Source organism: Capra hircus, chromosome 13 (assembly GCF_001704415.2).
Source record: "Capra hircus breed San Clemente chromosome 13, ASM170441v1, whole genome shotgun sequence".
NCBI classification, from domain to species: Eukaryota; Metazoa; Chordata; class Mammalia; order Artiodactyla; family Bovidae; genus Capra; species Capra hircus.
Genome location: NC_030820.1, coordinates 3,516,366 through 3,532,604, shown reverse-complemented (window position 1 = coordinate 3,532,604; position 16,239 = coordinate 3,516,366). Strand labels below are relative to the sequence as shown.

The 16,239-nt window shown below is 42.2% G+C and overlaps 1 protein-coding gene across 1 annotated transcript in view; it reads right to left on the bottom strand.

Annotated features, from left to right (window-relative positions):
* SLX4IP (SLX4 interacting protein) overlaps nucleotides 1–16,239 on the bottom strand; it is a 209,997-nt gene that overhangs the window by 191,919 nt on the left and 1,839 nt on the right.

Sequence of the window (16,239 nt, the reverse complement as noted above, 5' to 3'; positions counted from 1 at the left end):
ATACCTATATGCAGGTCAGGAAGCAACAGTTAGAACTGAACAGGGAACAACAGACCTGTTCCAAATAGGAAAAGGAGTACGTCAAGGCTGTATATTGTCACCCTGCTTATTTAACTTCTATGCAGAATACATCATGAGAAACGCTGGACTGGAAGAAATACAAGCTGGAATCAAGATTGCCGGGAGAAATATCAATCACCTCAGATATGCAGATGACACCACCCTTATGGCAGAAAGTGAAGAGGAACTAAAAAGCCTCTTGATGAAAGTGAAAGAGGAGAGTGAAAAAGTTGGCTTAAAGCTCAACATTCAGAAAACGAAGATCATGGCATCTGGTCCCATCACTTCATGGCAAATACATGGGGAAACAGTGGAAACAGTGTCAGACTTTATTTTTCTGGGCTCCAAAATCACTGCAGATGGTCATTGCAGCCATGAAATTAAAAGACGCTTACTCCTTGGAAGGAAAGTCATGACCAACCTAGATAGCATATTAAAAACCAGAGACATTACTTTGCCAACAAAGGTCTGTCTAGTCAAGGCTATGGTTTTTCCAGTGGTCATGTATGGATGTGAGAGTTGGACTATAAAGAAGGGTGAGTGCCGAAGAATTGATGCTTTTGAACTGTGGTGTTGAAGAAGACTTGAGAGTCCCTTGGACTGCAAGGAGATCCAACCAGTCCATCCTAAAGGAGATCAGTCCTGCGTGTTCTTTGGAAGGACTGATGCTAAAGCTGCAACTCCAGTACTTTGGCCACCTCATGCGAAGAGTTCACTCATTGGAAGAGACTCTGATGCTGGGAGGGATTGGGGGCAGGAGGAAAAGGGGGTGACAGAGGATGAGATGGCTGGATGGCATCACTGACTTGATGGACGTGAGTCTGAGTGAACTCCGGGAGTTGGTGATGGACAGGGAGGCTTGGTGCGCTGCGATTCGTGGGGTAGCAAAAAGTCAGACACGACTCAGCAACTGAACTGAACTGAACTGAACTGTACAGGAGGGTGAGTTGAGGGAGTGGGTGAGTTGGGAGGAGGGGGATGGGAAGAGAATATTTGGCTCCAAATTACCCAAAGCAACTCTGGAAGCTAAGGTAATGGAAAACTATCCCCCAAAATCTGAAGAAAATTGTATTCAAACTCCAACTACATTTAAACACAAGGGGGTGTGGCTGAAAACATTTTTAGATGTGCAAGGTCTTAAAAAATGTATATTCTGTGCATCCTTTCTCAGTAAGCTACTAAAGATGTGTTTCACCAAAATGAGGAAATTGACCCCAAAAAAGGGAAGACACGGGAAAAAGGAAGGCTGAGATAGGCAAAAGGCAGAGGAAATCCCTGGATCTGGTGAAAGCAGATTCCTGCCGGGGACACATGGGCTAGACAAGCAGAGAACCACAGTGCAGGAGAGGCCTCTTCAGGAAGCATCTGGGCACATCCAGATGAACGTCAGACAACCAGTACAGAACACGAGATTGAATTAGGACAGGTATGTGGAAAGCAAAGCGACTGAGTAATACAAAGCGATTGCTGATCCCAGGATAAACAAAAAGCATGCAGAAAATAAAAAGTAAAGAGTACTTCACACACACACAGTTCAGTTACGACTAGCATTTATAATCGTGATAATAAACAGTAAATCAACAAAATTTAAAGGATGGGAAACGTCTGTGTATGTATGTGGTAGCGGCATAGAGGCTGAAGGGATCTCCCTTTAATCTTAATGGAATGTTTTAGAAACAAAGCCTAAAACCAATAATAACAACAATCCACACAGCCACAACAGGAATCATAAAGCAGCAACACAGCATGGAATTCAGTAATAAGGACTCAATTCCTTTTCTAAGTATGTAGTTGATTTACGGTGTTGGGTCAGTTTCTGCTGTACAGCACAGGGATTCATTTATACATACATATACATTCTTTTTTATATTATTTTCCATTACGGCTTATCACAGAATACTGAATATAGGTCTCTGCGCTACAGAGCAGGATCTTGTTATTTACCTATTTTATATATACAGTTTGCATATGGTAACCCCAAAGCCCACCTTCATTCCTTCCCCATCCCTACCCACCTTCTCTATGGATACGGATCCAATTCTTAAATGCTAAATATGCTCCAACCTGCACAGCAAGCTGGAGAGAGCTGCTGTGGAGGAAGGGATGGGGTGGGAAGGACGCCTTAACTCACGAGTCTTTTGCGTGGAATTATCTGACTGTTTAGATCAGGTGGCTCAGAGGTTAAAGTGTCTGCCTGCAATGCGGGAGACCTGGGTTCGATCCCTGGGTGGGGAAGATCCCCTGGGGAAGGAAATGGCAACCCACTCCGGTATTCTTGCCTGGAGAATCCCATGGAGCAAGCAGCCTGGTGGGCTACAGTCCACGGGGTCGCAAAGAGTCAGACACGACTGACTGACTTCACTTCACTTCACTTTAGATCATCTGCACAGATACTTTTGGAGCAGCACTGTCCAAAAGAAATATAATGCAAGGCACAGATATAATCTTAAAATTCCTAACAGCTACATTTAATAAAAAGTTAAACAGAAATGGTTAATTTTAATGATGTGTCTTATTTAACCCAATAAACCCATCCTATTATCACTTCAGCATATAATCAATATAAAAATGTTTACATTCCTGGTGTTTTAACTAAGCTTTCAAATCAGGTATGTATTTTGTTTACCAGAACCTCAATTTGGACTGGCTACGTGCCAAGGGCTCAACAGGTTCTTGCAGTTAGTGGCGACCATAATGGAGAGTGCAGTTTAAGGGATTTTGGTTTCATTATAAGAAAAGCACTTATTTTACAAACAGCTCATGTGGCTCAATATTTTAAAAAAAAAAAAAATCAAAAAATAGGCAGAAAACCTAAACAGATATTTCTCCAAAGAAAACATACAGATGGCCAATATGCACATGAAAAGACGCTAAATATCACCAATTATTGGAGAAACGCAGATCAAAACTACCATGAGGTACCACCTCACACCTGTCAAAATGGCTATCATTGAAAAGTCAAATGACAAATGCTGGAGAGTGTGTGGAGAAAAGGGGACCCTCCTACACTACTGGTAGGAAGGCAAACAGGTGCAGCCACTACGGAAAACAGTACTGAGGTTCCTGAAACACTTTAAAAACAGAACTACCACATGATTCAGCAATCCCATTTTTGGACACATATATCCAGACAAACCTATAATTCAAACAGACACACACCTCTATGTTCACAGCAACACTATTTACAACAGCCAAGACATGGAAGCACCCTAGATGATCGCTGACAGATGAGCGAATAAAGACGTAGTACACACAAAACAACCGGCTACTACTCAGCCGTGAGAAAGAAAGAAAGAACGCCATCTGCAAACCTTGGATGGACCTAGACATTATCATACGAAGTGAAGACCTAGAGGTTATCATACGAAGTGAAGGACGTCAGAAGGAGAAAGACAAGCACTTCCGTGTGGAATCTACTATGTGACACGAGTGAACTTATCCACAAAACAGAAACAGATGCACAGACAGGGAGCAGAGTGGGGGCTGCCAAGGGGGAGGACGGGCTGGGGAGGGGCGGACTGGGACTCTGCGATTAGCAGGTGCGAACCAGCACACCTGGAGTGGAGGAACACCAAGATGATACTGCGCAGCAGAGAACTACAGTCAATACCCTGCAGTAAATCACAGTGGCAAAGAAGAAAAGCACTTATTTCTGAAGCCCAGATTCCTGATGTATAAAATAGGGGTAGCAATACCTAACTTAAAATTATTGAAAAGACTAAGTACATGAAAACAGTCTCATCATTTATAAACAGTAGGCCCCGGATGAGTGTTAACAGTTATTTTTACTTCAGTTCAGTTGCTCAGTCGTGTCCAACTCTTTGTGACCCCATGAATCGCAGCACACCAGGCCTCCCTGTCCATCACCAACTCCCGGAGTTCACTCAGACTCATGTCCATCGAGTCGGTGATGCCGTCCAGCCATCTCATCCTCTGTTGTCCCCTTCTCCTCCTGCCCCGAACCCCTCCCAGCAGCAGAGTCTTTTCCAATGAGTCAACTCTTCGCGTGAGGTGGCCAAAGTACTGCAGTTTCAGCTTTAGCATCATTCCTTCCAAAGAATACCCAGGGCTGATCTCCTTTAGAATGGACTGGTTGGATGGGAAATTTTTTTAAAAATCTGATAACCTTTGATTCTATTTTTTAATAGACAAAAATATCTTTCTTTATCCAAACCTAAATCATTTTAATTTCATTTTAATCTATTCACTTCTGTTCCCTGAACAATGCAATGCATATGCTTTAGAATGTTTTTTAATGATGTTCATCTTAGCAAGCCCATTTCTACAGAGGTATAAATGGAAAAAATAACTTTTTAGAAAGTCAAGAACATCTGCTTGAAAACAACATTCATAATGTTTATTCTGAAAACAAGTTAAATCTTTAAAATTACATTGTATTATCTGAGCCAGATAAACACACAGTCAGCTCCTTTAAATATATTAAATCAGGTTTGAGTAACTTCTGCTAAGAATTTAGGGAGTCCCTCTCTGGGGATATTTAGAGGATACCAGTAGTTCAGCTAGACAGAGGAACAGGGAAAACAGTACTGCCAACAAGTATCCAACCAAATCTGAAGCACATGCGACCTAATTATTTTTAATTACACACTGGTTTTCCAGTATGTCTTCCTTTTCCAGAAGGACAGGTGGCCCACACAGAAGACTACTGCAAAGCTTTAGACCATATATCTGCTGTTAGATAGATTAAGAGCCATATTACAGTGAAGGTTATATTTTCAATTCACAATAAGGTTCCAGCTGACTCTGAATCCAGAGCTGAAAAGCATATTTTTATATGAAATAATATGATCTCTAGTATAAAACAGACTGCATGCAAAAAAATAAATAAAAAGCAACTGTATAACTTTACTTTTATTTTTAACCCATTTTTAATACCATGTGGCATTCTGCCTCTCAATGCAATTTTTTTTTTTCACTTGTTCCTACAGTGTTTGCAATCTCAAAAAACTAACAATTTTAGGACTACAAGACACCCTTACAGATCATCTATTCCCACGCCTGACATCTATTCCCTGAACAAGAACTTGGGGGATCAGGCCAGGGTCTCACAGCTGAAGATCAAGGGCAGAAGAGTCAGGTCATCTCACTGAGAGCCATCGAGCATCATCTGCCCCCTGCAGAACTGCGAGGTCAAAGGCTAAGTGGGCTGCCAAGGCAAGTGTGTCCTCGCTCCCCTGGCCAAGGCAGACGTTCCCAACACAGAGCACGGCTTCAAACAAGGCTGCAGGAGGGTGGTTCTCTCCTGCTCATCAAAGAAAGAGAAATAGAGGGAAAGGTAAGAGACAGAAGAGGTGGGGGGTGCGGGGAAGGGAGGAAAGGACTGCATAGCTAAGGCAAATGTTGTCTGAATCGATTTAATTACCATCATGCTATGTGACAGGGCACCAAGATAAAGTGCATAGCGCATCTGGACAGCAGCTGTGTAGACCTTGAGCCTGCACACCTGCTGAGGTCCTTTAGATAAGGCACACATCCTCCGCCTCACCACAGCACTATGCAGAGGGGCTAGGAATGAACTACAGGAGCAGCGGAGGCATGAATCGAACCCAACCAATGTGCTAACTTCAAACATGGGGGAAAGCACACTTACCCATCCTGGAAAGAGCAGGTTATCAAAGTTAGAAGGTGCTCAACAAAGTCTGCTGGAGGAAGAAATATTCCTGAAACAGGAGCTGACAATATTTTATGTTTGCTGTTTCTAGGAAATTTTCCCCCAAATACACTGAATCTTCATTGACTTTCATAAAAAGCACCATACAGTGAATATTTCTTTGACATTCTAGGTGAAAATTATCACCTGTCATCACAAAGGGCAATACATACATGAATGGCCTGCTGAGTTGTTCCTACACAGAGCTGCTCACAGTGGAGCCAGGGAAGCCTCTGCCTGTTCCCCACAACTCTCCACGAGTGCTGCCCAAGGCTCCCTTTCCCCTCTCGGTTCTTTGACTTAATCCGATGATGCTAGAAACCTAGGGGACCAGTTTGCCATACTGATGGGATGATTCTCAAGTTCCCCTATGAATTTGTGTGGACTCTGATGTGAAGGCTTTGTGCCCTCTGTCTCAGGTGATAAAATGGCTGTCACCTTTACGTCAGGATTAGGGCTTCTACAGTGAGGAGGTTGCTGAGTCCTGAGGCAGTGGATCAGGCCTTCTGGGCTGGAGCCTCAGCATTTAATTCTTTCTGCCTCAGGAGAACAATGCTGTGGGACAGGCTGACCTCTAAGGTCTCTTCCTTCTCTAAACCTCTGTGATCCAAAATCCAGCAGCTCTTCCAGGAACAAATACTGCCAAAATGTACACATGATTCCAGAGAAGAGGGTGAAAGGGAGACCCTCCCACCACGCAACTCACCCTATGAAGCCCGGAGAGTGAAACTGGGCAAGGGCAGGCTATGAAAGGGAAAATCACAGCCACTTCTATGCCTGAACTTAGACGTGAAAATCCTAAACAAACAGAAGCAATATATTAAAAAAATACTTCAGAATCAAGTGAGGTTTATCCAAGGAGTGCAAGGTCAGTTTAATAGTAGAACAATTACCATACTTAAAAACTAAAGCAGAATAAAAGCACATGATCATTTTAATAGAAATAGGGAAAAAAAAAAGGAAAACACTAGAAATCTCAGAACAGAAACAAGTTAATGTGAGAAAAGCATCTACAAAAAAAAAAAATGTAGCAAACATGCTTACTGATGACTCTTAAAAGCAATTTCTTTGAAACAAGCAGAAGATGTAGATTTCTGAAAATATCATCATACTAGAATTCCACAGATTTAAAATATCTAGAGATGAATTTAATAAGACACGTGCCAGACCTCATCACATTGTTTTTCAAACTTAACGCAATCCCGGCCACAATCCTGAACAGGGAATCTGAAGAAGAACAAAAAGGACTAAGATACACGAGAGAAGGAAAAAAAAAAAAAAAAAAGAAAAACAATGAAGGGAGTCGGTCTTACCAGATCCTGCAAAACCACCACAGTGCCAGAGTAAATGAAATACTGTGCTGGCAAAGGGGAAACAATCAAAGGGGAAAGCAAAGGGGGAAGGCTGAGGGAACAGACTCCACAGGCCAGAAACAAGCCCTGGGCTCAGGGAAAGGGTGGCGGCAGCAGCGCTGCTCATCAGTGGGAGGTAAGGAGACTATCCATTTGACAAGCTGTGGTCCAACGACTGTTTGTCTACTTGGAAAAAAGAAAGCTGGACCATTACTTCACACAGTACATAAAAGTCAACTACAGATGAGCTACAAACTCAAACGTGAAAAGTCAGCAGCTTTCAGAAAATGTTTTTCATGAGCTCTGAGAAAGGAGGGTATTTTTAAACTAGACACAAGAAGTATAACCCGAAAAGAAAAAGAATGCTAGATTTGGCAGTATTAAGATTAAAACTTCTCTACAGACTGGAATAAAATATTTGCAATCCACATAACCAGTAAACAATTTATAAACTAGAACATATAAAGAACTCTCAAAACTCAATGGTAAAACAATAAAACCAATCCAGTCAAAAAGTGGGCAAAGGACATTAGCAGGTATGTCAGCAGAGGACAACCATGGTAAACAAGCATGAAAGATGCTCCAATCAGTTCATGCTGTATGCAAATGAGGAGTCGTTTATATAGTACACCTGAAACTAACAAAACAGCTGTTCAGTTGTCCAGTCGTGTCCAACTCTTTCCGACCCCATGGACTTCAGCACGCCAGGCCTCCCTGTCCTTCACCATCTCCTGAAATTTGCCCAAGTTCACATCCATTGTGCCATCCAGCCATCTCATCCTCTGACACCCTCTTCTCCTTTGCCTTCAATCTTTCCCAGCATCAGGGACTTTTCCAATGTGCCAACTGTACTGGAGCTGCAGCATCAGTCCTTCCCACATGGATTCAGGGTTGATTTCCCTTAAGATTGACTGGTTTGATCTCCTTGCTGTCCAACGGACTTTCAGGAGTCTTCTCCAGCACCACAGTTTGAAGGCATCAATTCTTTGGCGCCTTGCCTTTTTTATTGTCCAGCTCTCACAACTGTACATGACCACTGGCAAGACCGTAGCCTTGACTATACAGACCTTTGTTGGCTTGACTACACATAACAGTGACTATACATATACACTGACTATATTTCAATAAAAAAAAAAACACTCAACATCATGAGCCATCACTACATACCTACCAGAATGGCTAATAAAAAAGAGATAACATTAATTTTTTTTAAAAAATAGATAACACCAAATGCTGGTGGAGATGCCGAGAACAGGCATCTCTCCTACACCACTGGTAGGACTATAAAGATCATAGAGCCACTCTAGAAAAGAGATTCGTGACGGCTTCTTACAACACTAACCATGTACTTGCCACATAATCTAAACTTTGCACTGCTGGTAATTCACCCCAGAAAAATGAAAACCTAGGCTCACATAAAAATTTGTAGCCAAATGTTCATAGTGACTTTATTCATAACAGCCAAAAACTGGAAACAGCCCAGGTGTCCTTCAGTGGGTGAGTGGTTAAACAGACCCAGCCTATCTGTGCCATGGGACATCACTCAGCAGCCATAACTGAAGCGCTGACACACGCGCCAGCTTGGCTGGATCATCTCAGGCGGAGGATCCTCAGCGGAAAAAAGACAATCTGAAAAGGTTATAGAATGCATGATCCCACTCATATAACATTCTTCAGACAACAAAATTATAGAAGTGAAGGCCACACTTGGGGTCAGGTACGGGGAAGTGGCAGAAGGAAGCTCTGGCAATGGACTTCTACACTGTGCTGGCGGTGCTGGTTACAGGAACAGAAACACGTGATAAAAACAGCTACACAATGCATGTAAACTGGTTCCATCTCATAAGCTCTGGAGGTTGTACCACTGTCAGCTTTCTGGTTTTAACAGCTGCACTCTAGTCACAAAAGATGTCACCACTGAAGGAAGCTGGGTGATGGGTACGGGGGACTCCGTGTACTTTTATGCCAATTTTGGGCAAATCTATAATTATTTCAAAACAAAAAGGTTAAAAAAGTTAAACTTCAGTTGGGGAGGGGGGCGTGGTGGAACCACAAACAGAGAAGGGGTGTGTCAGACGCGCAGAAAGCAAAGGACGCCTGTTCGTCCCGGTGCAGGCCCACACACAGGCGCCAGGGCGCGCAGCAGCCTCCCTGCCCAGCCTCCCCGAGCCGGGCGAGGCGGCGGTGCCCGTGGGCGTCTCTGGCTGACCCCTTGCGTTACTGCTGCCTCGACAACCACCCTGGGGCGGTGAGGGGCAAGGCCGTCACTGCCCTTTTATGAAACCCCAGGAGGCTGAAGTCTAAACACAGAAAGGCCGTCCGTTTGCCAGGGCTCTCTCCTCTCGGCGCCTGTCTTCCGGGACAGGACAGAGGAAGCCGCAGACGGCCGTCTGCCTCCCCAGGGAGGGAAAACCACAGGCGGGATGCCAGGCGGTCTCAGACCCCAAAGAGCTGGTCGTCCTGAAGGGCCCGGGCCTCTCCAAGAAGCTCCGGTCTCCATCCTGGCACTCTCCGGCCTCGAAACCGTCACGCCAGGAACCGGAGCAGGTATGAGCCCCACTACCCCCCGCACAGCTCCGAGGCCTCCACAGCCAACTCGGGCATGTGACCTTGAACACGCAGGGCCTGCACATCCCGGCGGCACATATACGTGCATATGCCTGTCACACTAGAGAAGGTCCTCTCTTCCTAAGATCGCGTTATCCTCGGAAACCTAACGGAGCTGCCGCCTGCTCCCCGGGAGCCCTCTAGGGCTCCCCCTTCCACACCCCCTCCGCTCACTTCTCTGCTCCTCAGTCCCTCCCCTCCCGGTGACCAGAGCTTCCTGAGGACAGGGGCCATTCTTATTCCCTCTGATAACCTGGAGCAGGGCAAAGGTAAGCGTCAAGCCTGCTAACTGGAGTCTGCTGATGTTACTGAGATCAGTGGCTACAAGACTGTGTTACTGTTTTAGATTTATACCTATTAATCTAACACATCTTTACTGTCTCCAAATCCCAAATGCCATATTAAACCCTCTAAACACGAGGTCAAGGTACTCTGGTCCTATTTCAATACACAAATAACACATAAGTTACATATATCATGCAGCCAAAGTTGAGAGAGCTGAGATGCGTATAAATGTAAAGAAAAGATGGAAGTGTTTTGTATTGAACATTAAGGGAGATACCTGGTTGAAGTTTAGGTCATAAATGTGAGGTTTTCAGTGACTTCTGTTTTTGTCCTTAAAATACTGACATCCTTGCATTCATCTGAATGAAAAAGGTATTATTAGCCTCTACATTAATTAATCCGCAAATATCTTTAGGTTTTTCTGGACTTGTTTTACTGATCATTAAAAGATAAATGTGCACACACACAGTTAAAAAGCAAACCCGCACCTTAAAAAATTACTTCCTAGGCTCCTAGCATTACTTTCAGGAGGGAACAGCAAGCTCAGGGCCTGGGGCTTAAAGCATAAATGTTAAAAAGCTTTATCAGAGCTGCCAATTCGAGTCTACATACAGTGGAATTTTTACTTTACATGCTGTTTTTAAGAAGTTCAGAACAAGCTCCAAAAAGATCAATTTTCCAAATACCTCAAAGCATATAATTTTTATAAACATACTGAGAAGTTAAAGTATATGTCTTACAAACAGCATCTCATCCTCTACCCTGCATTCTTGAGCCCATTTTCTCTGACCTGAAAACAGGCATTCTTTCACAAAAAGTCTTCCAATAGCGTCTGACCTCACCAAAAATATGTAAACATCTGTGTTTTTAGTGGAGAGGGAAAGATCCTAAAATCCTTAAGAAAATTAATTTGGGGAGGGAATGGAAGTAGATGAAACAATATCACAATTGTCCTGTCATTTAAATACAAAGCAGAGATAAACTCGAACAAAGTTTGTGACCTTCTAGATTATTCTGTGGGAAAATCCAAGGCACTCTGAAATTCACATTTGTCTTCCATCTAGCATTGCTGGTCTGCATCACAAGCCAAAGCACCTACTCCAGATTTAAAAGACCAGAAATTAGCTTTAGGCTTCTAATCTCCAGAATTCAAACTCTACCAAGAATAAGCTCTCTCCTATTGTCTTAAAATAACAAAGGCCCTAGAATTTATGAAGGAACAACTGTAATTCAGGAATGAGAAATCATTTTGTAACCTGTTGCCCCTACTCCCCCAATCTAATTTTATCACACACACATAAAAGGACAATATGAAGAAGGAATCACAAACTTTAACAAAATACCAAGGGAAAATGATGAGTAAAGATCTTGCTGACAACAACTTTGATAAAATTTGAAAAGGTAATTACAATGTAAAAAAGTAGTGAATCAGCTTTTCCTATTATTCATATGATAATTCTGAATGCCAACGTGAACTTGAAAACAAAAAGAACAAACAGAAACAACAGGAAAATAAAGCAAGTGACAAAAAAAAAAAAAAATTAGGGTTTTTTTTTTCCTTTTCTTTTTCTTTAAATGTAGGCCATATACTGAAATCTCCCACCAAGATTCAGTCCACAGTTCACTCTATACCCTTAACGTGGTCATCTAACCCAAGTTCTGGGCCCCCCTTTCCTGTGGGGCCCACAGAAAATCCCCACCTGGCCCTGTGTGGTTGCTTCACTAAAAAACAGCATCTAGTTTTTATTTAATACTTTGTCAGAAACAGGCACTGACCCACAAGGCAGTCATGGTCTCGAGTTCTAGTAAAACTGACATGCGTTCAAATCCTACCTTTTTACATGACCGCAGGCAGCCTACTCAGCACCTCCAAATCTCCAGAGAAAAGCAACTCAAAATCACAATGAGATGTCGTCTCACACTTGTCAGAATAGCTATCATCAAAAAGACAATAAATAAGTGTTGGTGATGGCCACCTGATGTGAAGAACTGACTCACTGGAAAAGACTCTGATGCTGGGAAAGACTGAAGGCAGGAGGAGAAGGGGACGACACACTGACTCGATGGACATGAGTTTGAGCAAGCTCTGGGAGTTGGTGACAGACAGGGAAGCCTGGTGTGCTGCAGTCAAAGGGGTCGCAGAGTCGTACACGACTGAGCAACTGAACTGGAGTATTGGTGAGGATATGAAAAAAGGGGAGCCCTTGTGTCCTGTAGATGGGAATTTAAATTGGTTAGCCACCACAGAAAACAGTATGGAGGTTCCTCAAATAATTAAAAATATAACTACCATATGATGTGGCAATTCCACTTCACAGTATTCATGTGAAGAAAAGAAAAACACAAACTTGAAAAGGTAACCTGCACCTCCATGTTCACTGAAGCATTAACCACAATAGCCGAGACAGGGGAGACATCCTAAGTGTCCATGATAAATGAATGGAGAAGGAAATTACGGTGTGTGCATTATATAATGGAATGCTATTCAGTCATGAAGAAAGGAGATCCTGCTCTTTGCGACAACATGAATGGGCATTCTTCTAATAAGACAGTGAAAGACAAATACAATATGATCCACTTTTCTGTGAAATCTAAAACAAAACAAACACCAAACTCAGATACAGAGAAAATAGTGGTGGTCATTGGTGGGGCAGGGTCGGGGGGCGGGGTGTTGAGGAAGGGATGGTAGGGGATGGTGAAATGGGTGAAGGGAGTCAAAAGGTACAAGCTTCCAGTTATGAAATAAGTAAGCCCTGGGAATGTACCACACGGTGACCAGTTAATAAAACTGGATTATACAGATAACCCTTGAACAAGGTCTGAACTATGAGAATCCACTTCACTTGGATTTTTCTCAATAAATACATACTACAGTATCACATGATCCACAGTTGGTTGAATTCAAAGATGTGGAATCTCAGATGGGGGCTGAGTTGGGCGCTTGTCACTGTAAAGTTGTATGCAGATTTTCAACAGCACAGAGGGTCAGCACCCCCAACCCCCTGAGTTGTTTAACTATATATACATATATCAAACAATTGTGTTGTACATATGAAACTATTATGTTATATATAAATTATATCTCAATAAAAGAGATATATTTGACATGTTTGGCATTTAAAAAAATATAACGTTTCATTCAGAAAACGTGAATGCATAAACTAAACAATGTCAAAGACAAAGTCCCAAACAAACGCAGTCTACCACTGGCACCTCCTAGGTTCTCTGTATGTGGAAGGCTTGGCCACCAAATAATTACTTTTTTTTTTTCTAATGTGAAAATGACCACTATGAAAATAAAAACAACCCAAATGCCCTTCAGTTAGCAAATGTGCAAACAAATTAGCCTAACCAATTGCTGAATATAGCAATTACAAAGGAATGAAGCACTGATACTTGCACCAAGGATGGCTCTCAATTATAGTGAGTGAAAAAAACCAGGCTACCCCACCCCCCAAGACAGCACATACATGGAGATTCCATTTAGATAAAATCCTGGGAAATGCAAGTGACAGAAAACAGATCAGCAGTTGTCTAGAAGAGCCCAGAGGGTTTACAAAAGGACAAGAGAAAACTTTCGGGAGGTGATGAGTACATTCACTATCTTGACTCAAGTGTTGATTTCATTGGTCTATGCATGTAAATCACCATCAAACGGTATACTTTAAGTTTGTGCTGTTTCCTGTAGGACAATCATACCTCCATAAAGCTATTCAGAGAAAAGAAAAAGATCATTAAAAAAACCTCTCACTCACACATCTTCCTGGCTCGGCATATTGTATTTAAATCACCCTCTTATGCAAATTAGTACAGCCACTATGGAGAACAGTGTGGAGATTCCTTAAAAAACTGCAAATAGAACTGCCTTATGACCCAGCAATCCCACTGCTGGGCATACACAGCGAGGAAACCAGAATTGAAAGAGACACATGTACCCCAATGTTCATCGCAGCACTGTTTATAATAGCCAGGACATGGAAACAACCTAGATGTTCATCATCAGACGAATGGATAAGCTGTGGTACATATACACAATGGAGTATTACTCAGCCATTAAAAAGAATGCATTTGAATCAGTTCTAATGAGATGGATGAGGCTGGAGCCAATTGTACAGAGTGAAGTAAGCCAGAAAGAAAAACACCAATACAGTATACTAACATACATATATGGAATTTAGAAAGATAGCAATGATGACCCTGTATGCAAGACAGCAGAAAAGACACAGATGTGTAGAGCGGACTTTTGGACTCAGAGGGAGAGGGAGAGGGTGGGATGATTTGGGAGAATGGCATTGAAACATGTATACTATCATGTAAGAAACGAATCGCCAGTCTATGTCCGATGCAGGATGCAGCATGCTTGGGGCTGGTGTATGGGATGACCTGGAGAGATGTTGTGGGGAGGGAGGTGGGAGGGGGGTTTGTGTTTGGGAGCGCATGTACACCCGTGGTGGATTCATGTCAATGTATGGCAAAACCAATACAGTATTGTAAAGTAAAATAAAGTAAAAATAAAAATTTTTTAAATAAATAAATAAATAAAATCAATAAGATAAAAAAATAAAAAAATAAGTCACCCTCTTTCCCAAATGGATATGTGGCCTAAAAAGTCATGAAACTACAATACCTTTCCCCGTTAGTAATTTGAATGTATGAATAAAACTTTAATACTCCTAAGATTTGAATAATACCTAATTAACATTTACATAGCTATGACCATGTGCCAAGCACTGTTTTCAGCACTTTCCTTGTATTAACTTATCTGACCCTCATAGTAACCCTATTTTTGAGATGAAGCAACTAAGGTATAGGGCTTCCCTGGTGGCACAGTGGTAAAGAATCTGCTTGCCAATTTAGGAGACTCGGGTTTGATCCCTGAGTCCGGAAGATCCCCTAAAGAAGGAAATGGCAACCTGCTCCAGTATTCTTGCTGGGAAACCCCATGGACAACCTTGCAGGCTACGGTCCATGTGGTAAGCAAGAGTCAGACACCCCTTAGCGCCTAAACAACAGACTGAAGCACAAAAGGGTTAAGTAATCAGTTTAAGCTGGCAGCGGAGGAGCTGGGATTTGAACCCAGAGAGTCCGGCTCTGGAGTTCATTTCCAGACCCATTTTGCTTACCAGCATACACAAGATACAGTGTAGGAAGATCAGAAGCGGCGAATACCGCACTTGCAAAACACTTCTCTTCCTCACAGGCACAGAATATAAATATCCACTACATTTGAGAACAAATACAAGAGACTAAATAGAACACAGCAAGACCTTCATTCTTTTCCCAATTAATATTTAGATGGACGGAGGAAAAACAGAAAGACTGGATAACTTGCTTAGGACACACAATAAACAGCAAGCTGATGGGTTACTAAGCAGCTAGTTCACCACATTTCCAGTCCAACTCTCTTCATAATTATTTTAAGTAAATCTACAAAGGAGAAAAATCTAACAAACAGCAACACAAAAAATATAAAACTCATTTGTTATTTCTCAAATACCTTAACTTCCTTAAATTCCATCCACAGGATCTCAAGACTCTACTGATACTGATCTGGGTGGTTGTTTACTTTTAAGCACCCCAAGTGATTTTTTTCATAAACAGCCAAAGCTGAGAACCCCTGAATAAATTAGATTTAGATTTGTTATTTTAAAATGACAGAATGCAAGGTGCCAAAAAAAGGTAAACTATGCTCCAAGGTTTTCCAAGTAGATATTGAACTACTGAAAACACAGAATTTTCAGTTCAACTTCAAACAAATTAAAAATAAAATATGTACATAGGACAAAAGGTGTTGCATAGCAAATGTTACGTAGGAATATATGGGGCTGACAAATTCTCAACTTTTTAGAATGCTAAATTGGCATCTTGACATTAAACTGATGGATATAAAACCACATGTCCACTGCATTTAAAGAGTGGACTATACTGACCATATATTTTTTCAGAAGCACAAGTTGTAAAGAGAAAGTCTTTGTCTTTAGTCCGGGTCCTCAGTTAGTGCTGTATGAACTTAAGGTGAGCTTCTCAGGGCAGATTCTGACTCAGTGGCCTGTGGATGGAGTCAACGGCGTTTCCAACAAGTTCCCAGGTGATGCTCAAGCGGCTGATACACAGTTCACAACTGGAGCAGCAAGGCCTTAATTACCTTGAATATTGGGTGTAAAATTAACCAGTTCGTCTACAAATCCAGGATCCAAGAAATAAAGTGTCAGTATGATTTATTCCTAGGCCAGGAGGAAAAAGGAGCGGGGGGAAGATAGGCGA